Raw genomic sequence first — 23,380 nt, forward strand, 5'->3', positions numbered from 1 at the left:
ACTGGTAATTTCCAGACTGGACTACTTTAATCTCCTTTCTGTACTCCCCGACAATTGTCTCTCCAATCCATCCTCAATGCTGCTGGAATTCTCTACTCCTCCCTATTAGACTCTCCACCTCGCTACAAAAATGTCAAAAAGGCTCTTAAGACCCACTTTTTCATTAGGGAGATTTCTGGTCGACTCAACGTTATCACTTGTCCTCCCTTATCCCTTGCTTCATACATCTACCCCTGAGTATCCTAATAAATGGTCCTTAAAGATCTAGGAAATTCAATTTTTAGGGGCCAAAATGCGAAGGGTCTTAAATAGACCTATTAAAGCCTAACACTTCATTCTACAGGAACGTACAGGACTGGTTGTTCTGCATGGCGCCTCCAGCAAGATCACTATACTTTATACGGTATTTGTGTATTACAGGGCACCCATTATGTAGTGGTGTATTCAGAATACCAATACAGCACTATGCTGGCTATGTAAACTACATAAGTGGCTCTTGAGCCCTAAAAAATACACAATGCTTAATATTCCCACTATCCACGTCATACCCCCAGTATCCACGCCGGCGTGGAGCGTTACGAGGCCGAAGCGTGGAAAGCGCAGCGTGCCCCGCGGGGGGACGCACATCCGCGTGTGCTCGCCACGCTTCGGGCTCGCTGAGCTCGCCACACTTTAAAAAAAAAAAAAACAACTCCACACCGACGTGGATAGTGGGGTAAAATGGCTGGTCTATACTTACCCTCCTCTGGCCCGGGCACCCCATCGATCCCTGCTGACTCACGCTGGGATCCATGGTGACTCCCTGGCAGTCGCATTCAGCCCCCCTGCTCCGGCACTCGCCACAGACGCTGTACGCAATTAGCGTAGTGCCGCTGGGGGAGCAGGGAAACCATGTGATGCACCGCCAGCGGCACTACGATGAATTACGTACAGCGTCCGCCGCGAGTGCCGGAAGAGGGGGACTGAACACTGCCGCCGGGGAGTGACCGTCGCTGCCGCCGGGATTCATCAGGATCGCCGCCCGGAGGAGGGTCAGTATTAACCACACCACCCTGCTCCCAGTGCTGCCTCCGGTATTATCTCCTATCTGAGCATAAGCTGTCTGCTATATGCTTTAAAATATTTCTATAGATCCCCTTTATTCATACAGTAGTTGCTTCCCTGATTGAGTGATATGACACTGAATTGTAGCTGATGACTTTGAGTCTGCCCCCACCGGGAGAAGGCTGTCAGTATTGGCATAATGGGGATGGGGGTGGTTGGGATGGGATAATGTGTTTAAAGAAGGCTGTATGTAGGGTGTGGTTTCAGAGGCATAACTCTAGGAGGCAATGGAGTCATCTGCCACTTGTCTCCTGTTCCTTAGGGGGCACCTCTCCCCCCCCTCCCAATATTTTCTTGCCTCCGGGCAACTGGGATGAACTTACGCCACTGTGTGCTTTCCACACTAATCTCGTCATCGCCTGGGTAGGTGTCACGTATCATTCATCTCCAGGAGACTTGCCCACTCTTCCCAACACCAGTCCCGCTATTGTAACATTGCAACAGTATTGTTCTATTGACAGTGGTTTATACAATTAGAGTGCTATTGTGTAATTTACGTGTCCAAATGTAACTTTCAGTAATAAAGACGTACTTTAGTTTTGTTATTGAAAATAACACTGAGTGTGCAGTTTTGTTATACACGTGGCTGTTTATAAGAATAAGCTACAAAAATGGTGTAAAATATGTAGTGGAACTGGTTTGATACTTTGAGAATGTGAACTGGAATGTTGTGTATTGTGGAACCAGTTTTAATTTACAGAAGGCAATCATGCGTAATGGAATGTACTATGTAATAGTAATGTTCTCCAAGTCACTTTTTTTCTGATCAAAAAACAAAGCAATGCCATTATTTATATATCTGCCACTAGTATATTCTGCAGACCCATGGAGGGGGAAATAAAGCACATTAAAATGGGACTGCAAATTCAACAAACCTGAATACTATGCAGCCGGCGAAGAGGATTTTATGGCGAGGATGGAATAATCCGTTATCCAAAATGCTTGAAGCATTTTGGATAAGGGATACTCAACCTGTGACTAGTGAGAGCTTAAATCATAATGGTATTACACAGTAAAGTAGTCTCAGTTAAGAAGATCTTTAGAGACTGGGATGCAAATTTTGTTTGTAAATTCATCTTAATGAGACAAATGGTCCTCAATGTAACAACCTGTAAATTGCAGGCAACTGCAAAATTTTGCTGATTATAGTGTTAATTTTTTTTTTCTTAAATCTCCTGAGAACCTTGGAAAAATCTCAAATTTTGCTGATTATAGTGTTAATTTTTTTTTTTCTTAAATCTCCTGAGAACCTTGGAAAAATCTCGTTGCTGCCTGTGTCTCGCATGCTATTACATTACATTTTGAATGGTGTCTTGGTACTTGTGTAGTTTCACAGCGCCAGCATGGTGCCATGCGTCTGATATCCCTTGCGGGGCTCGCTTCGCTCGCACACGCTGAGGGCTCGGTGGCTCGCTACGCTCACCACGCTATCTAAAATCAATTCCATGCCAACATGGATAGTGGGGGTATGAACTATCTATTTTGGCATGGAGTTAAGTTACTTTATTTTAGATAGTTTGTGGCGAGCGTAGAACCCGGTAGTAGGCGCCGTGAAACTACACAAGTACCGGTGTTTTTAATATGGTAGTTTTAATCTGTTATCTCCAGTGTATACTTACATACTGAAGTTTGTAATATGACTACAACCCCCTAATGCACATTGCCATATTCTATTCCCTTCCCCATAAAGTCCCCTTATTGTTCTGAGCAACAGTGAATTACACATACATCTTTATTTTTGGGTACCGCGGACCATACTGCGCATGCACCGGACCCGGGACTCCAATTAAGTGCTGGGGGCTGCTGCAAAGGCTGCCCATGGAGGCTTGGGCCAGCGCATGGGCAGTATCCATGAATTTACTTCGCATGCGTTGGCCCCGTGCAGGGGATCAGCGCCGCAACGGGACCTGAATGTGTGTGGACTCAGAGCGAGAGGCAGAGGCAGCGGAGGGGGCGCATTCCCTCTGCTTACCATCCAACATTGCTACCTGTGTATTCCCGACCCTGTGCACACTGAATTAGAGTCCCCAGTAAAGGTGTAGAGCAGTGGTAGCCAACCCTAGCCCTCGAGAGCTACCAACAGTTCACATTTTCCAGACAACCTAGCTGCTGCACAGCTGCACTCATTAATCACTTAGACACATTTTGAAAGATACACAGATGGAGCTAATTAGCTCACTTGTGATTCTTTGAGGAGACCTGCAAAACATGCACTGTTGGTAGCTCTCGAGGACTAGGGTTGGCTACCCCAGGTGTAGAGCTTTGGGGAAAGTGTTAGGAGCCTCACAATAACCCATTGCGCCATTTTTTGGGTGCCCTCACCATACCACTGGCCAATGTGATGTTTCTTAAATTAGAAAGCCTATGTTTAAAATATGAAATACTTGATATATTTGAAAAACAATATTTACAACACAATTAGGTAAACCTAGGGGTACTTCAAACAGTTAATAGCATGATATCACTTTTTTTTTATCATATCTTTATTAACATAACATAAAACACCTCCTTTTAAACTTTTTAGTTTCCCTGGTTACGCAGACAGGTGAATGCCTGCTTGGGGCGGATGGCAGATGTCACATGATGTCAGCACCCGCCCCCTTTTCGGACCTCTCCATCTGAACTTAAAGTCTGACTTTTATTGCGGAAGGCGAGAAAAGGGGGAGGAAAATCATTCTATGTTTGGTGGGGCGGCGGGCGCTGACCTGTTCACTAGCCGCAGCCTAGCAAACAGGTCTGAATCAGGCCCTTTATGTAGACCGATAACAACCAGAGGGCGAATGGGACAAAGTTGCCAAAACTACCTCCTGTTCTCATATGGACAAATTATTAGGGTTAGTCAGATAGCTATCATTATGCGTACTTAAACAGAACCTATGGCTGGTGCAACTTACCTACATCCAAATATTCATTGTTGCCCAGTTATACCCAATCAGCCAATAGTGGGAATGTGACTGAGATGTCCGTAGATCCATGTGCTTGGTTGAAAGATCATGCACTGTGTTTTTAGTCCTTTTTCACCGATGCAGTTTCGACTTCAAAAAAAGTGGCGGAAAATTTGTAAAAAATGCTAATTGTATTCTTGTGTAAATCTCTCTCTGATACTAACCAGTGCCTCCCCATCCATTGACCTCACCACACATCGCTGCTGATGATTGATGGTAGGAAACCATCAATGGGTAGCACAGGATCGCAAATTTAACAGCTAATGGATATGTAACAAGGGAAAACATCCCAATGTCACCATCGGGATACATTTATCGATGGTAATCCAACCATCAATATCAAACCATTGTTTTATCCCGCCACAAATGGTGGTTGCCCATACTTGTCCCATAATGGGGTGCAACCTTTCAGGATGAGAAACCGCTTCTAAAAATCTGCATTATTGGAGTTCTTTGGGTGGATCCAGTTTGGAGTGTTACTTAATGATTAGTTTCGGAGTCTCAGTCAGTACATACATTCTTCCACTAATGTGTGTTTCTTTACATTCACCAAGCAGCCGCTGGAGCCTGGCTTTGCACATAGAGCTGCTTTATACATATAACCATCTGTGTGAGCAGCCTTTAGTCACTGGATCATTCTGGTGTTGCACAAGCTGACAGCTATGCATCCCACCTCTCTATACTCCTGTCAGGCTGAGTCTTCTCACTCCACACATGTTTTCCTTTAGTTGCTCTCACTATACAAGGACCTCAAATAACTAGATTAGTTATGTTGTGCTGAAAACATATGACTTCATGCAGCGGTAACACGCCAAGGAAAACCCACATACTGTATGATGTTTACTGCACACCAGCAGCGAAGACGTTAAGTAAATAAAGTAAGGGAAGGTGGGAGTGGATGTGTTGGCTATTTTTAATATATGAGTGGAATGGATTGGCTGAGTCCCAATATTATTGGAAAGAGCGTGCGTTTCATCCCAGATGACTAATCTAGAGCGGGATAAACAGAGGCAGGACTTAGCATGCTTCTAGTCATCATACGTGGAGTGAGAGACTGCATGTAAACAAGAGCCTGTCACAAAGTTGCAGGAGGAACCCCTGAATTGTGATAACTGGTAAGTAAAAGCTTTGCCCACCATATACATTAGCTGACGGTTACAGACAATGACTCCTGTGTCTGTTGTTTTACAAAATAATGCTTTAAAGGAATGTTCCCTTCTCTTCATGGAATGTTTATTATTTTTGGAGGCATGTTTCAGCATACACAGCGAGTTGTCCCCGTTACCCCTAAAGAGTAGGTTATGTTCTCATTACTGTTGGCAAAGATGACTGCAGTGCTTATGTATTGACTTATAAACCTCTATACAGTAAGGAGAGAAGGCTGCTAATCTACAGCCCAGCTAAAAGCATAGTAAGGTTTCCTGTTGTGTGACAGCCAAGCAATCTGTGCTGTGTGAATTCTGGAGACTGCTGCTGGGATAAGGGATATGACATCTGTAAATCCCAGTCAGGAAGTGAGGCTGGGTTCTGTGTAGTGTGCAGGGCAGCCTCTCCAACACCCTGGGAGAAATCTGTTCCGTTATTATCATCCGGCTCTGACCTCATCTATTTTACACTATTTTACTTTATGGATATTACAATTACACTAGTAGGCTGAAGGGTGTCTGGTGGGGGATTGTAAATTTGTTCTCTTATTGGGTTCCTTTTTTGTAATTTGTAGGTGGTCCAAGATCCAACTCAACACGAAGTAGGGACCCTTGCGTGGCCTTGTCGCGTGCCGAAAATGGGCATGGCCTCACAAAAGGGGGCGTGGTATTATACCAAAAACCGTAATGCCCGTTAAACATTATTCCGTATGTCGCAATGCCCGTTACACATTATAACGAATGACTTAAAGCCCGTTACACATTATATTGCATTCCATAATGTCCATTACACATTATTCTGCAAGCTTTAATGTCTACTACATATTATGTCACACACCTCATACATACATGCTCGGTGCCAGGGGCTTCATGCTCAGTGTCAAGGGGGATTCATGCTCATTGCCAAGGGGGAATTACATATTTGCTGACACGGGGGGGGGGGGGGGGGGATTACTCTTTTCCATGCTCTTAGGTTACAAGTAAACATTTCTCCACTCTTATATTAGGCACCCGCTCACCAACCCCCAATCAGTTATCTAGTTATATGCATTATAGTTCATTAGGCTGGCTGAATGCACCCTTTTACCTTTTGGAGTGCAGTACTTACAGTGCGCACATCGATCCTTTTGGCGTCGGAGCGCCAGAGCCACTCTCCCAACTCTGTCGTCGGAATATCTAATGGGTGGTCCGGTGCACCCCCGGTCCACCCCTTAGATTCACCTATGCTAATAAGGGAGGAATGGGGAATTCAACTAGCCCCAATCATTTAATGAGTTCGAACAAGGGTAGCAGCTTTGGGCTTTAACATCCAGGGCTATTCAATTACAGGGCCTTTCTCGCCAGTAAATTTATATAAATAAATTAAATAACAGGCGTTAACACATAAGACCAGGCATAAGTTCCCAGCCATACGCATTAACACAATGACAATCTAAAAAAAAAATCCTGAGGGCTGCCTACAAGGCTAATTGAATAGACCCGGGGGATCAATTAGCTTGTGGTAAACTATCGCAGCTAATTGAACTCCCACCTTATTTGGGGGTATTTATCAAAGCTTGTAGAGAGCAATATAAAGCATGCCTCCAAACTGTCCCAATTGTAGCAGGACAGACCCGTATTAAATGCTGTCCCTCCCATTGGTAGTAGTGCCCCGTGGGCTGTGGTGGGGGTACAGTGAGAGCAGTAACCACTGCTGCTCTGTGTATGTATGTGTGTGTGTGTGTGTGTGTGTGTGTATAATATATATATATATATATATATATATATATATATATATATATATATATATATATATATGTCTCTCTACACAAGTTGATACTAAGGGAGTGCCGGCCGTTTCCGTTAAAATATATATAGTCTTGCAAAAGATATTGGCAGTGGCTGACATTCAAAAGTTCAGTAGAAATGAAAAACCACCAGCGGGAATGTGCATTGGCATTGTGATAGTGTACACCCTGGACAATTAACCTGATTTGTCGTTCTAAACCTGCTTGAATTGTCCGCATCATTTAAAGAGCCGTCTAATATGTCTCTAAAGCAGTGATTTACAACCTTTTTACCTTGCGGCACACTAAATAAGATTTTAAAATTGCCAAGGCACACCATGAGTTCCCCACAGGGCAAAACACATTGGCCCCCATAGGAAAAAAACAAACCTATTGCCCCCCATATAAAAAACAATCACACTGGTCCCCACAGGTAACACAAATAAGATACATTGGCCCTTTAAATGAAAAGAAGAGACCAGTAAATAACACTTGAACTGGTGGTGGCTGTAAACTGGTTTGGGCATCTCTAGATCTGGTTGAAAAACACTGCTCTAAAGGGTCTCTGGTATGAACGTTTTAAAAAAACAACACATTTGACGTGCCTTTCCAACACAACGTGGCAGTGTGTCTATAGAAAGTGGTGCACTGCTCAGTTTCCGTTCTGCCTGTCAAGCTATTTACAATGGCCGCCATGACCCATTACCAAGTGTTATACAGTAACTCCGTAAGTAGCTGTGCACAACATTGGTGCAGGTAAAGCTACGTTCGAAGCATGCCGGCATCTAAACCAAAAGATAAAATAATTGCTTCTTGGTACAAGGGGTGAAAGATTTTAACATCAAGATATAGGGTTACCATTGCTGAACTGATGCCTCCTATCATGTCCACATTGTACTCTTCTGGGAATAGGTTTTGTTGAGCTAGAGTACTGGAATGAGTTTCGGAACATCACTGGGAATTCATCTGCATGCATGCGGGTTTATGAATTATTTGAGGGTTGACTTGGAACAGTTTAGAATATAGATCAAACACTAGCTAATCTGAAACAGCTGTGAGTAGACACACTTTTATTGTATTATTATCAACGATGCCTGACTGCAGGAGGCTGTTCTGAATGCTGCTACAGTACCATAATAATATATAGTGGCAACTTGTTGGATGATACCTAATAAATACATGTTGTATAGTATTTTGTTTTCAATGTGTTTTATCAATGATTAGTGAATTCCAGTTGGGAAGTGTTGTTGTTATTGTGCAATAAATCTGTGAGTAATTGTTCACCGGTCCTTCCAGGCGTATGGCATCATGTAAATACCTAAGCACTTATTTGCTCGTGTGATGGACGTAATGATATTCATGAGTTTGCAGATAGCATCTGTGTTACTAACCAGCTTAACAATGTAAATGACTCTTCCGTACATCATTTGCTTGTCAGTTTTATAAGCAGTTATTATAAAGTATTAGCATCAAATTGAATTAATCTGCTTAAGTTGACCCTCTTTATTATATGTACTCCTCTAGCTGCAGAATAAATAAAATGACTTCTCGCAAAGAAAAAAAAAAAAAAAACATTGAAATTAAAATAGCAATGGCAAAATTGCCGCGGTAAATATCCCTTTTATGAAGAAAATGTCAACATGGATATGGTTAGGAGATGGTTTGTTTTAATGGTGTTGGTTGATAAAAGTACTGTTCTATATCAAGTTTAATTTGGCACCAGAACTAGAAAACGGGCACAAGCAATATTGTCAAAGGTGAAATGTCTGAATTCTGAACATAGGACACTATACTGCATATTTATTAATTATCATGTTTTAGACCAGATAATTATAATTTCTTATCAAAGCAATGAGAATTTGAGATTGCGGGGCTGTACTATAGACATTGGTGCCAAAGGGGGGGGAATGTGTACTCTTTACCATGGCCTTGGCCTGTTGGGTGCTGGAGAATGGAGTCACTGCTGCTGCAGCAGCCTCTCTCCCCATCCCAGCACACATGCTGCTGTGTCTCGGCGGCAGTGTAATCAACTATGTGTGTTGGATGAACAGACAAGCTGAACACTGTAAAAAAAAAAAGGGTCCGGTGAAGCTGCTCTGATAAGGGCAGCAGAACTTTAGGGTTCCCTGCTACTCTGTAATTCCTGGTGAGTAAAGGTGACACTGCAAAGTGGCAGCTCATATTACATCACCAGGGGTCACAGAACGAGCGCAGGAGCCAATCCCCGGGTGGTGAGTATGATCAGCAGTGCCCTGCAGTGTCCCTTTACTGTCTACTATGGACTCCGGAGATGTCTGTAGTTTTCAAGTGCACAAAATTTGTACCCACTCGCATAAAGGAGGGGCACCAAGTGTGCTTGTTAAAGGGCTGAATCCATGAAATGTAGGAAATTATCGCATTGAGAGTGTGGTGGATATTATCACTGCACATCCGCACCTGAAGATGTGGATGGTGATAAATTGGCCCCTTAGTGTGTTTGTGTGTGCAGGGCTGCCCCCAGAAATTGTGGGGTGCGGGACTGACAGAATAGGCAGGGCCCCCCTTCCTCCCCTATTGTTACACATTTTTTTAGTCAGATATTTTGTCCACACCCCTCTTGTCGGTGCCTCTCGGATGGCACAATCAATTTGATTTTTAACAAATAAACTAAATGACAGCAGGGGAAGGAGGGGGGCACAAAACCTGCCACACATTTTTTAAAGGTATGCCATACCCCCTTACTTGCACCAATGGTTACAGCCTTGCTGAGCCTGCACTGTTGCACAATATTTTTACAGCCTGGTGGAGCCCCTTAGACACTGCACCAGGATTACGCACACCATAATGCCCATTACACATTGTCACACACAGCAATGCCCATTACATATTGCGCCACCCGCTGTAATGCCCAATACATATTATGCCACACACCGTAATGCCTATTACATATGATACAACATACAGTAACACCTATTACACATTATACCACACACCGTTGCCAAGGGGGTTACATGCTCCTTGCGACATAACTCCCAACATTACTCTGCTCCTGCACTTTACTCTTAATGTGTGATTGCCATCACCTGTGTTGAAGCGCCTTTGTTATCAATTAACATGTTCAACACAGCTGAAGGTAATCATACATTAAGAAGAAAGTCCAGGAGAAGAGCAATGTGTCGCTATTGGAGAGGGTCATGTTGGAAGGCATGTTGCCAAGGTAGGGGGCGATTTAAATGCTCGTTGCCATGGGGGAGTTACATGGTCTTTGCCATGGAGTAGATACATGGTCGTTGGGGGAATATATGCACATTGTCAGGGATAATGACTTTCTAATTGCACAGAGGTGCGTACTGCGCTCCAGGGTTCCCGGAATCTGCACATCCGGGTAGCACTGTGTGCTCTGCTCTCCCCTCCCCTGTCAGACACTAGAGGTGCAAAAGCTCCTCCAGCACCTGTCTCCACCAGCTCTGTGTCCTGCAGCTGTGTGTGAGCGGCAGCCAGTGTACTAGGCTGCAGCGTCTCCCAATGGCTCCCCATCACTGCTGCCTGAGTGGGTCACTGTTCGTGCATATGTAATGAGTGGGGACACGGTGCAGTGCATATTAAATGAGCCGCATTTGTCCCTGCTCATTAGATATGCACGGCTGGGGACCCACTCATTCAATATGCACTGTGCCAGGACCACACTCATTACATATGCATGGGCAGGAACCCGCTCATTCAATATGCACTGCGCTGGGTCCCTGCTGTGCAGATCTCATGAGCGGGGAATCAGTGCAGCTTACAACAGCGGGAGTTCCAACACTGGACTAGTGGTCAGGCGGGCAGAGTGGCCTGGGCCCCTCTCTCTCTTCAGAGAGGAAGGGCCCGGGACACTTTTCCACATCTGATGGCCGGCCTTGTGTGTGTGGGTGTGTGGGTGGAGGGGTATTATTTGAAATGTGGAGGTTTGTGGTTTGTCTCCGCAGCTTAGAGGTTGAAACCAACTGCTTACACACAGGTGTAGTAATGTGTTTTTGATGTTGGTTCCGCCTTCACATTTGATTTGGTGCCACATGTAGAAATTTTTCCAGGGCCACTTTTAGTTCCCAATGGGCCCCTGGTAAACCAGATAGAACTGGGTCACTGATTACCCGGGTCCAGTGAGGAAAGACTGGACAAGGAAAACCTGGGTCCAGTGGCTTGTGTTTAAAAAGGTTGAGTTGGACCCCCGTTCAGAATCTCTAGTCGGACCGGGCATTTTGATCTGAAAGAGATATTGGTATCTTCTGTTGCTAGATCTGATCATGTGTATTATGTCAATGAATTGAAATTGCATTGTACACTTCTTGCTTAATATAAATGCATACCTACCAACTTTTAAAATAGCGATGTCAGGACCCCCACTCATGGCTTGTTGTGGCCTCACAATAAGGGAGAATGGAGATCCACACCCAAGGAGTGCCTCATAACCTTGTTGGACCCCACTGTAAATTATTGGGCAGAAAATAGTGTGTATAGACTTCTGGCCATCTTTGTCCATGTTAAATCATCACCTCTGTGGGTATTTGTATATAAATTAACAATCGCATCTTCACGGCTAAATAATCGTGTAGTGTATTCGCTCTTAATCAGATGTTTGAAGAACAACATTTAGCTACACAACTTGTCCGGTAGCTAGTATAATTTGGCAAATCTGTCAGATGTGTGCGCATCATAAGCATCCAGGAATCTGAGTGGCTGACGGAGTATGGCGTTGCTGTCATCTCAAATTGCCTTTCACTATTTCTCTAACACCTGGATTATACTCTGCTGTAGATGTGTGGTTTTGTTTCATTCATGCATTTTGCTCAGTAAAATGATGACTGCTTGTCCAACGCCTTAGAAGAGCAGTCAGTAAGTGGAGGATTTATGAATAAGTAATAAGACCATCTCTATGCTCTAGCTTTTACAATGAGTCTGCATTTATAAATGTTCTCCCATGACAGCTATTGAGCAGTGTGGCAATGTTTCGGTATACACTGCAATTTCACACTTTTCCTTCATGTAGAATAGAACTTTTGTGTGCCGAGCGTAGTGAAGCAATGTCCCCTTAGCATGACGAACGGACGCATTGCACCTATACGTGTTCATTTGAGTACAAAAACCTATGAAAACCCCACGTCGACATTTTGACTGTCAACCTTCCCAATGTTGACCTAATGCATGTGTTGATCTTTTGACCCCATTGATCTTAGGTGTGTTGACCTAATGACCCATACCCAAAGGAAGGCAGGATGCACAATGGCATTAAGGTGGAATGTACACATTACTGAAGGAGTGTGGCCCAACTTTTGGGTGTCCTTGTGCTTAAAAGTGTAAAGCGGTCCCTTTTGCATCCTGTTTTTTTTTGCATTTGTCTTTTGCAGTTGATCACAATCACCTTTACACTCACTGCTGCATGCACCACTGTTAGATGCATGGGGCAGTCATTTACTGCATGATCCATCCGCAATGCGAATGGGTTATGTTTCCCCACTCCTGGGCAGATTGGGACAAGCAGGACACTAAAAGAGAATGGATATTGGGCCTTATTTTGATTCATTCGGTCCTCCGTGCATTCGCATGGAGGACCGATGTTTAGTGTCTGCGCATGCGCAGGTGCGTTTCTGCGCATGTGCAGACACAGGGTGTGTGCACCCACGACAAACTTTCGGTACATCGGGTGCACGCCGAGGGGGTGGAGAAGGGCGGGGAGCACCGGGCAACACCATTAGCATATGGGAACACCCAGCGTTCCATGGGCGTTCCCAGGCTAATGAGGCCGTGACGGACATGCGGGGGGGCGAGCAGCTGACCTCACCGGATGTCAGCTGCCCGCCCTGTCCTTGCACAGGGCGCCCACAGTTTAGAATGACTGTATAGGTCACTCTGAACTGCGTGCATGGGAGAAATCATTCGATGGTTGGCGACCATCGAATGACTTCTCCCTGCCTGCGAAAGGATGATTATGTAAATCATCCATTCTCAGCCGTGCGGGGGGCATTAGCAGAAGAGAGAAGAGAGGAGGCAGTGAACTGCTATGGCAGTATGCTGACCTCAGTCTTGAGTCTTGGGCTGTAAAGCTGTTTGTCCCATGTACACTATGTAGTGACAGGATACCTGTTCTAGTGTATACATAACAATGAAATAAATATGTGTTGTCCAGATACACTTTTTGACTCCTGGGCTGAATTCCCCCAAAAAAACAACCACACAAATTTTTAAATAATGAATTTTAGATTTAAAAAAATGGTACTTGTTTCCTAGAACGGCCACAATCACGGGCATCGTGTACCTTAAAGTTAAGGTACACGATGCCCGCGATGGACCCGATTTCCTTTGAAATCAGGTCCATTTTACCGTCAAAGGCAAAATCGGGGGCATGCCCCCGATTTTGCCATAGGCTTCAATGTTAAAATATTTTTTAACATTGAAATCGGGAGCATCGCGTCGGTCTTGTGCCATTATAATGGCACAAGATGAGATGGACTTGATTAAGTCCATCTCACATAGGAAACAATGTGAAATGAGCCAATATGACCCATTTCACATTGTATATGGCCCCGTCGTCACCCCACGATTGACGCCAACCCGAAGCGTGGCGAGCGGCGGCGGTGCGCGTCCTCCAACCTTTTCATACCCCTACTATCCACATCAGTGTGGAGTTGAGAATATAAAGTGTGGCGAGCGGACGCGTATACCTGTGAAGTTATACGCGTCTCCTCGCGGGGCTCGCCACGCTTCGGGCTCGCTGCGCTCGCCACACTTTATATTCTCAACTCCACGCCGACGTGGATAGTAGGGGTATGAAAAGGTTGGAGGACGCGCATCGCTGCGCTCGCCACACTTCGGGTTGGCGTCAATCGTGGGGTGGCGGCGTTGAGGGGGTAAAATTGGGGGTCTGGGGAATATTTTACATTGAATCCAATGTAAAATAGGGTCCCAGGGACCCTATTCACATTTGAGTGAATGTAAAAATCAGGTCGGTCGCATCGCATGCGATGCGACCGACGCAATTTTTCCGACACAACCACCCCAATGCAAATCGGTGTGGCCGTGCTAGGAAACAAGTGCCAAAAAAATATACATAATAATAGTTCTGGGTTTCATTATTTATGTAGGTCTGTTTAAGTGATATATCGAAGGCCTCTAGGTCTGAGCCACAGGTGCCTACAAATGTGCTTGTTTAATAGACAGTGGGCACGTTATGTTAGAGCACATGCAGGTGTGGTATGCCGTTATATTATTTACACTGTGCCCAGTTTTCAGCTACCTACATCTGGAACGTTTGGTCTGGTGCTTCTCCTGTGCCAAAGCAAGAGAAGCAACTGAGAAATGGGGGGAAAAAAAAGTTAAAATAATAAAAAAAAGAGAAATAACTGAGAGACTGTAGGCTGAAGTCACAGCCCCTTGCATTTATGTAAATAATTATCATTAATTAGATATGGCGTGGAATACAATGATAGATCCCCACCATTGTTCTAACTGTGGTAAAAGAGGGTGTAGTAAAGAATAATAAGAACACAGTAAGCACATTTTAATTAAGGAATGAATGACAAGATATGAAGGTAGGTGTGTGTGTGTGTGTGTGTGTGTGTGTGTGTGTGTGTGTGTGTGTGTGTAAAATGGTGTGCCAGCAATTCCTAAAAATCCTCTTTCCTCCCTTTTGCATGGACATGTGCGGTTATTGTCTCTTGACTCAGCTCATTCCTCTAACCCTGTAATAGCTGGTGAGCCCCCTCCTCTCTGGCGCTGGCCCACTCATCCCTCAAACAGCTGATTGATGCTGTAAGGGTGGGAAAAAAAACCCTAACAACGAATCTCTTCTCAGCTCACTGCTGCATCCCAATCCCACAATGCTTTGCCTTGCTTGCTGCAGTCTTTCAGTACCAGCTCACGGAGGAAAAAGATGCACTGAATTAATGATTGATGGCCTTGAATCCAATCGGGGAATCCAAAATAATCGATGACCCAGAATTGTATATTCTTCCTCATCTGGTGACGTAGAATCTGCTGCCTTTATTCTGCTTTATTTCTTTGTACGTCACTGCTCTACCAGAAATCCAGCTTCAGCTCCTGGTTGCAAGCTCTGTGGCAATGGCATGGATGCTGTGACTTCCCTCCCTGCCTCTCCCTGCTCTGTGTCTGAAAATCTCTTGTAGCAACAATAGTTATGCTTGATCCACTGGGATTTTTCATGCCTCACACCTACAACAGGATTCCTGCTCTGGCTGATTGCTGACTCTACTATTTGTCCACGACGATGGGTACGTAGTGCATTGGCTGTTATACAGCATTGTGGTATTCTTCTGTTCTACATGTTCACCTGTGTGGCTGCTCTGATAGCAGGATGCAGATGCAGGTCTTGTAATCAGACACCTTAGCCAGAAGACCTTCGCACACAACGTAGACCTGAATGATGCTGTTTCACTAATGAATGAATCTTTGTTGTAAAATGGTATATTTATTATGCAGTAGGAAAAAACAACATAATCTGTATTCATAAGTGATTATCACCCCCTCCTTCTCTTAATTGTCTTGAGCATGGATGCACAGGGGACTCTTGGAAACCGCCCTGTGCACAACAGCTTATGGATGAATGGAGGTAGCAGCCCCCTGACCTTGGTAGCCTGTCTCTGTGATGAGCCTGGGTGGGAAGAAGCAGGTGGCAGAACACAATTACAATCTCTTGGCAGCTCCGCTACATTCTGTGAGAAGCCGGTGGAATTTCTTAGGTTATTTCATGTTCTAGTTGTATTGTATAATGTGTTTAGTATTGATGTTTATATTGCATTCGTAGTCATTTTTAGACAAAATTATACATGGGCAGAAATTCTCGTGCTGTTCAGGCCTACTGTACACAATTGTCCTCGTAATTACCAATTGCTCATCTGGTGTAGGGATTTGGATTGTTTAATATTGTTTTTTAAGATCATTTGATACTGTGTAACCATGTTCCTGCTTTATGAGGTAATTTTTTATTTTATGAGATGGAAATTAGGCCTGGCTGCTTGCATTGGTTTTTATGCTACTGTTTTTAATTGCAGGCCCCATCTCTGCTAAACAGTAATATATTTGCGATAAATAATTTATTTAAAAACCGTATATATTGTGACCTCCCATCCCCCAATTCAAGCCTCTAATGCTGACTGGGGGTGGATGTGGAGCACTACTGAAGTATGACCATGCATAGCACTGTAGGATAAATGGTATTGGCTTTTACTTAGCCTGAGTCACTGTCATTTACAGACTACTTTGGTTACAGATGTGTATTATAATAATAGATTATACATCCACTGCCATTTATTACATGCTGATGAAAGTCCATGATTTTAGTACTTTATTAGGTTTATTATGTGTGTTTGAAATGTGATATTGTAATTTATTTGAGGTTGATATAAATAGTGTTTATTGATTGTAGCAAAGCAGGCCTGGTTGCACATGTGCTGATTAAATTATCTTATTTATTAAATTGGCCGATCATTGCAATGTGCGTACCGCGAAAACAATCCTTTCACAATAAAAATGTTATCAAGATCATTTTGAATATGTTTGTGGATTTGACACTGTGTATATGTGGCTATGGCAGGGATGGGGAACCTTTGTCCCTCCAGCTGTTGTTGAACTGCACATCCCAGCCTGCCCTGCAACAGTTTTTGTTGCTATTTGGCCATACTAAAACTGTTGCAGGGCATGCTGGGATGTGTAGTTCAACAACCTCTGGAGGTTCCCCATCCCTGGGCTATGGTCACAATACGGGATCTCATGCGACCTGGACATTCCACCTGGCATCTGACCAGATCTGTACAAATCATTCCCACATCTGTATTTTGTCCCACATACCAAAGACCATTCCTTGCCCATTATTGTCCAAGGGCCTTCTATTTTTATTATCCCTGTCCATGGTTTCCCCAAACAGTTTTTGTTAAGATTCATGTAAGAGAAGGGAGGCAGGATATGAAGGATTATATGGCTAGGAGCATAGAAGAATCACGTTCACTAATGTCTATACTATTTAACCAGATAAATGTTATAATACCTTCCAACTGTCTTGGGGGGGGGGGGGGGGGGGTTAAAAGTCAATTTGTGCATGCATACAGTGTCTATGCACATGAGCAGAGTGACTGGGGGCTGTACCAGCACTGGCCATGAACCCATAGTGACTGAAGCGGGAGGCTGGCTCACAGTCATGGACATTCCCTTGAAGCCATGTCCCATTTTCAGAGGCAATGCTTCTCTTTAGGAATGTTCCCGACCTCCTTGATAATAATATTGTGTGGTATGTGTTTATATAATGCACACTTATTCTGCAGCACTTTACAGAGAATGGTACAGAACATACTTACCAGTGTCAGCTCCTACCTCCATGTAGGAGGGGGGCTGGCTGCGATGTCGCCTCCCTCCCCCCCCCCCCCCCCCCCCCTTCCTGCTGCTTTTGGTCCACACTGCCCCATTTCCTTCTGCTGCTGTTCCCACAGTGGTCACAAGACCATCTTATGTGCAGTATTGTTCTCGGTACTGTGCATGCACTGGCCCCCAGCTTCTATGGGCTACTTCGACAACAGCCCATAGAAGCTAAATCCTGGTCCCGGCACCTGTACACTGCAGATTACATCGGGCATCGGGCCCGCGCATGTGCAGTATTGGCCTCGGTACTGCGCATGCGCAGACCCCCTAATCTATGGCTGAGGCATTCCGGAGGGAGGGAACATTTCCCAATAGGTCTGCCTTGGGTGACTGGCAGGTCAGACTTCCAAAAGGAAGTCACTGCCAGTCACAGTGAAGCCAGTGCAGTCTCGCAGACTGCATCTGGCTTCACTTGTCAGAGCACAGTGGCGGATTTTACCTGGGGGGGCTGCAGTCCTGCAGGCCATAGGTAAAAACTGCCACTGATACTTAAGGTGAATACACACTGTACAATCTTTGTAACCAATCACATGCATAGAGAGTGAATGAGAGAGGAATCCAGAGTATCCGGAGAAAACCTCTGCATATAGGAGGGCATATAAATGGCATTTGGCTATGGGTGGGATGCACTAACATCCGCAGCCCATTACTGCCCCCCTCCGCCAGCTACTGCGATGATATTAATAACTTATGATCTATCATATATGATTAGTATGGCAAAGGGCAGCTCTTGCGATAAGTGCTGCCCTTTGCAAAGCAGCAGGCTCCTACTCCTCGTCTGCCCGACAGTCCCCTGCTCAGATGGCTGCAGGCACTACGCGCTCCTCCTCCCTGCACCCAGAAGGAGCTAGGGAGGAGGAAGTCACTGGTCCAGGCAGCACAGCAGGAGGAGAAGCAATAAGAAACCCATGGGCTTCTATGGGGCTTCGCCAGCTTTTGCCGGCGATACCCCCACAGCGGAAACCTGGCGTGCGGGTTTTCCTGCATACCAAAAAGTGGTAAAAACAATGATAATGGGGTTTTTGCCCGCATTTTTCCTTTAGTGCATCCCACCCTATGTCTGTCTCTTAGTGCTGTAAGACAGTAATGCTACCCACTAAGCCTAAATCTAAACTACTGTACTGTAGTTTAATGCTGCTTTCCCACTGCCTACCCGGGTAAAGACCCGTTTTTTTTTAAACGTGTCTTTACCCGGGTAATAGCCACAAAGACCCTTTCCCACTGCAGCTTTTAAACGTTAAAATAACGTTTAAAAGCAGTTTTTGTCCCATTCACACTTACCCGTGTAAACCACAAAGCAACACGTTTAAACTCTCTAGTAAACCTTGCCTGTCATTAAAAACATCACATGCACCAATCATGTTCTTAACCTTTATTATTATTTCTAAATACTGTTTAAAACCCTTTCCCATTGCCAAAAAAACGGCTCTTACACGGTAAAAACACTGCTTTTTACCCGGTTAACAAATACCTGTATTTGTTACCCGTGTAAAGCAACCTGGAGCTTTCCCACTGCAGCTCTAGCCATTTAAAAAGGCTAAAAAAACGGCATTTTACCGTGTAAAGCCTGCAGTGGGAAAGGGGCATAACTAGAAACATGATTTAGCATGGATGGCAAAGTGTTGGAAATATTATTTTCCCCTCCCTCGCTGTCCCGTTTACTCCCGCACAATTCCTTTTAACACAAACAAAACTTGTGTGGACACAGATTCGGCTGTGATAGGACATGCAGGGAGTATAGATGGGCTATGCATTGTCTTTCGTCTCCTCACTGTAACAAGGCTATGTATGTTATTATCCGTTCAGTTGGGTAGAAGTAGATTGATGCATGTAAAGTAATGACGTACTTTCACTAGATGAGTTGGACCTGTAGATGAACCCAGCATGTGTAACAGATGGGTCTGAGTGATTCATACTATTAGTTGTGTAATCCTTCATCTAGTGACTCTTTTGCAGAGATTTATTTTATATGTGAGTGGACAGTGGCAAAAGCAATCTGTGAAACATTGTGATTTCTCCCTGTGGTCTGCACACGGATCTGTCCGAGCTGTCACAGGATATATACTGTAGCATGTTCCGTAGGCAGTGGCAGTGATATACAATTGTAAATGTTCTTGGTTTTTCTTGATAGAGGAGTAAATGTTATTACTTGTTCTTTTTACAAACAATCTACAAAGCCAGAAATTTTGAGAATATTTATGTTGGTATACTGTGATCTAGAGGGGAATTTACTAAGAAGGGAGGTCTATTTCAGATGGGATGTTGCTATGGGCAACCAATAAGATACTATCTATTATCTTCTAGAAGGTGCTAAATAAATAAGTAGATTCCGATTGGTTGCCCATGGCAACATCCTATGTGAAGTTGAACTCTAGCAATATAGGTATTTGCTCATAGTATCCACAGTCAATAGGTCGGCCACTATTGGTCGATACATGAAAATGGTCGCCATGGTCTAGGTTGACATTGACAAAAGGCTGACGCAAGCAAACGGTCAACATGACAATGGTTGACACTTGTTCATGATTTTGGGGAGTGGGTATAGATGGAAAATATGGCGAGAGCAGTGATCCATGTGAGGGGACGCAGTGAGCCATGAAAACCCCCAAAAAACCCCCACATGAAACTCATCTCGATCTTTTACTGAGTTGACCATTTCCATGTCGACATTTTGCTTGTGTTGACCTTTTGTCAATGTCGACCTAGGCCAAGTTGACCTTTTTCTTGTATCGCCTATCAACCTTCGACTATTCCACACCCATGCTCATTACTCATTCCTGTACAGATTCATACTTAGCTGTGACTGTGACATTGCTGGCTATAGTGCTGGAAGCAATGTCATCTGCATATGGAAAGGTTTCATTTTCAAGAAGTAGAAAAATAACATGTTTTTACCTTTAAAAAAAAAAAAAAAATTAACCCTTGTGTAAAAATGTGTAGATGTTTTTGTTTCCGCCAAAAAAAGGACTGAAAGTGCCCATACAAGGTGCGATTCGCAGCTGCGATGTGATGCGCACATCCCATCGCATAGTTTAAAATGTATGTGCTGCACATACTTTTTGATCTAGGTCCCAATCACATTACATCGCATGCAATTTGCAACGCATGCAATGACCGCAGCATGTATGGGCAACTTTACACACGCTAGTAAGGGTCGACCTGCTGCTTCATTTGGGGCATGTCACTGTATACATTATACAAATTTTCTAGGCAGATTTCCCTATCTATTGTAATGGTGTACAGTACATCTAATATATATTATAATGCAACATTTGTATTGATTGTGTATTATAATCGTGGTACTACCAGGGGCGGATTTAGGGATGAGGGCGCCCCTAGGCACAACAATAATGTTTACTAAGTAGGACAGTTTATAGGGGCAGTATCTGCTTGTCCTATCCATTTACACTCTATTTAAGATGGAATATAGTACAGTACAGTGGATATTTTGCAGTTATTGGTACATTTTGGGCTGACAGTACTATCACAGGCATCCAAGTGCCGCCCCCAAACATGTGCCGCCCCCAGGCCGGTGCCTCACGTGCCTAATGGGAAATTCGGCTCTGGGTACTACAGTATATGCTGCTGGTTGTATTTGTCCCTTTTGAGTACTAAGGCTCATTGTATAAATGGGGTCAGTTTGTGGGTAGCTATGCAGAAGTTGATAAAAAAAAAAAGGGATATACCCTTTTATTATTCCAGTTTCTGTTGCTCCTCCTCCGGATTGGCTAGCAGTTTGACCAGTCACCAGCGACCTTTAGTTTGCACATGATCTGGCTGTTATAATAGCTGTTCAGATAATAACTTATATAATGCTTCATCCTGATACAAAGGACAAAACTCACACAAGTAAAACGGTGTCCCAATCTATTGTATTTGTCTGGGAGCTGGGTAGTCACATAGAAAATTAACCCTATAACTTTCCTTTCTTTTTAAATGTGGACATCCCAGTTGATGATGGTATTTTTTACATTTCAATTGTTAAAATAATACTGTGTCCACCCCATTCACTGATTTAACTTTCTGTAGCTCAGAGTTGAAATAGTCTAATTGAATTCATAGTAGTAGAGTCTGGGAAGGCTTACGTGATGACTTCAGTGTAGATTTACACATCAGGCCAGATTCCAGCCTTCCCATGACTAATAGCCTCCATTCTGGCCTTCCCTCTGCAAATGAATACAAAGCACACAAGGGCAATGCGGAGAATACAAATCTCTGCTTTACCTTCATCTGTGCTCAGTGAACCGTAGCACTAGCAGGCATTGTACTTTCTCTCTCTGAGCTATCCATTGCAGGAGACTGAACTCTACAGCGAAGACAGACAGTCTTGTGTTACATTTCTACTGTTGGCTCTGCTGCTTTTTGTGAACTGTAACTTTCCATTGGTAAAAGCTGGCATGCTATAATGTACAACACACAGCATCCCCTTTTAAATCTTTTAAACAGCCAATCATTTATTTACATGTAAATGTATGTGCCTGTCTGATGTAGTCTGGGTGCGTGACATTCACATTGTGCATGAGTCAGTATGTAGAGTAGAATGTACTCTGCTATTGGAGAGGGAATGTAGAGGTGATTCATTCCCATTGTAGTCACAGCTCCACTTGCAATGGAATAGACGTAACTGGGTGGTAATGGGGAATTTGCACATAGACTAAAGGCCCATACACACTGGACTACTTTGAGCTGAAAGTCGCTCAAAACAGCATGTTTGAGCGGTTTTCATCTCAAAGTCGCTCAGTGTGTATGCCCCGGCAATGAGCGGTGAGTGCTGCTGCGCGCCCCTGCATCACCGCCAGAAAAGCCGCTCATCTGCTGGTATTACCAGCAGATGAGCGGCTTTGAGGACGGCTTTGCATAGCTCTGCGCTATACAAAGCTGTCCTCCCCCCGTCGTCAGCGCCCGGCAGAGGGAAAGCCTCTCAGTGTGTATGCACTGAACGGCTTCCCCCCCCAGCGATGAACGCAATCATCGCTGTCCATACACTCTGGGCATAGTCGCACAGTGTTTATGGACCTTTAGTTTGGTGATGACATTTAGAGGGATATTCATTCTCCCGCAGCCATTTCCCATCAGGGGAGATGGCTGCAGGGCCCTATTCAGATCAAACTCGACTTCATAAGCAGTTGGGCCCGATTTCTCGCGGCCACGCCCATTTCTCGTCCCGCGGCAGGCACAACATTGAATACCGCCTGTCCCAAGAACGGGACAGGGTCACGGCTGTCGAGACAGCTTGACAGCTGTGACCCCCACACACCCTCCTTAGGGAGAATGGCGTGCTGTATTGTGCCTATGCAGAGATAGGGCTGGTGCAGTAACACATTGCATTTAGGGCCTTATTCAGAGTTGATCACTGATGTGTGAATTCACATATTGAGCGTTTATGGAATGACTGCACATGCGTGAGCCAAAATAGTGACAGAAATAGCAAATGGATATAATCCCAATCCACTCGCAATTTGACTGACAGGAAGCCAGTGTTTGGGGGGTGGTAATTGCCCATTTTCTGTCAGTGACCGAAAAAGGGAGCTGTGGCGAAGCATTTTAAGGAAGGGCCTGTGATGTCATCTCCGGCCTCGGTCAGCCTGTATTTGTTGCAGATTTGTGGAAGGGTCAGATGTGCCCACATTTGCACAGACTGGAAAATTCATCTGATAGTTTGGGAATAGCATATGGATGCAATTGAATAGCAATATTTTTGTAATCCACTCACAGATTTGCAAGGGGCGGGTTTACTTTCTGTCTGGGCGAGGACTATGTACATGCAGTGAACTGCAACTTTGCAGATCAGCAATCAGGTCTGAATCAGGCCCCTAGTTCTGAGCCTGCCGTGCGAGTGTATCTTCTTCAGCTGGCTTGCACACAATTCTGAATCCGCCTCATTCTGTTCAACTTTCCGTTGTCTCCATTCGCTTATAGAGGAGCATTTCCAAATGTAGAGAGCACCTTTCCCAGGTACCAGTAGTTTCACTTATTTTTGGTTAATAACTTCAGGGATCTATTTGTTTGATATTTGCTCTGTTTACTTTGTTGG

At 44.4% G+C, this 23,380-nt stretch overlaps 1 protein-coding gene across 4 annotated transcripts in view; it reads left to right on the plus strand.

The window, feature by feature from the left end:
- TRIM2 (tripartite motif containing 2) overlaps positions 1–23,380 on the plus strand; it is a 121,450-nt gene that overhangs the window by 42,795 nt on the left and 55,275 nt on the right. The window contains exon 1 of one of the 4 annotated variants that reach the window (XM_083171851.1): positions 14,686–15,206. The exons of 2 other annotated variants lie outside the window; for them this stretch is intronic. The gene's annotated coding sequence lies outside the window, so the exon portion shown is untranslated. Of the gene's footprint in view, positions 1–14,685; positions 15,207–23,380 lie in introns of those variants that run through there. One more of the 4 variants, XM_083171875.1, reaches the window with a different exon arrangement.

Source organism: Crinia signifera, chromosome 1 (genome assembly GCF_055691185.1).
Source record: "Crinia signifera chromosome 1, ASM5569118v1, whole genome shotgun sequence".
Classification (NCBI taxonomy): domain Eukaryota; kingdom Metazoa; phylum Chordata; class Amphibia; order Anura; family Myobatrachidae; genus Crinia; species Crinia signifera.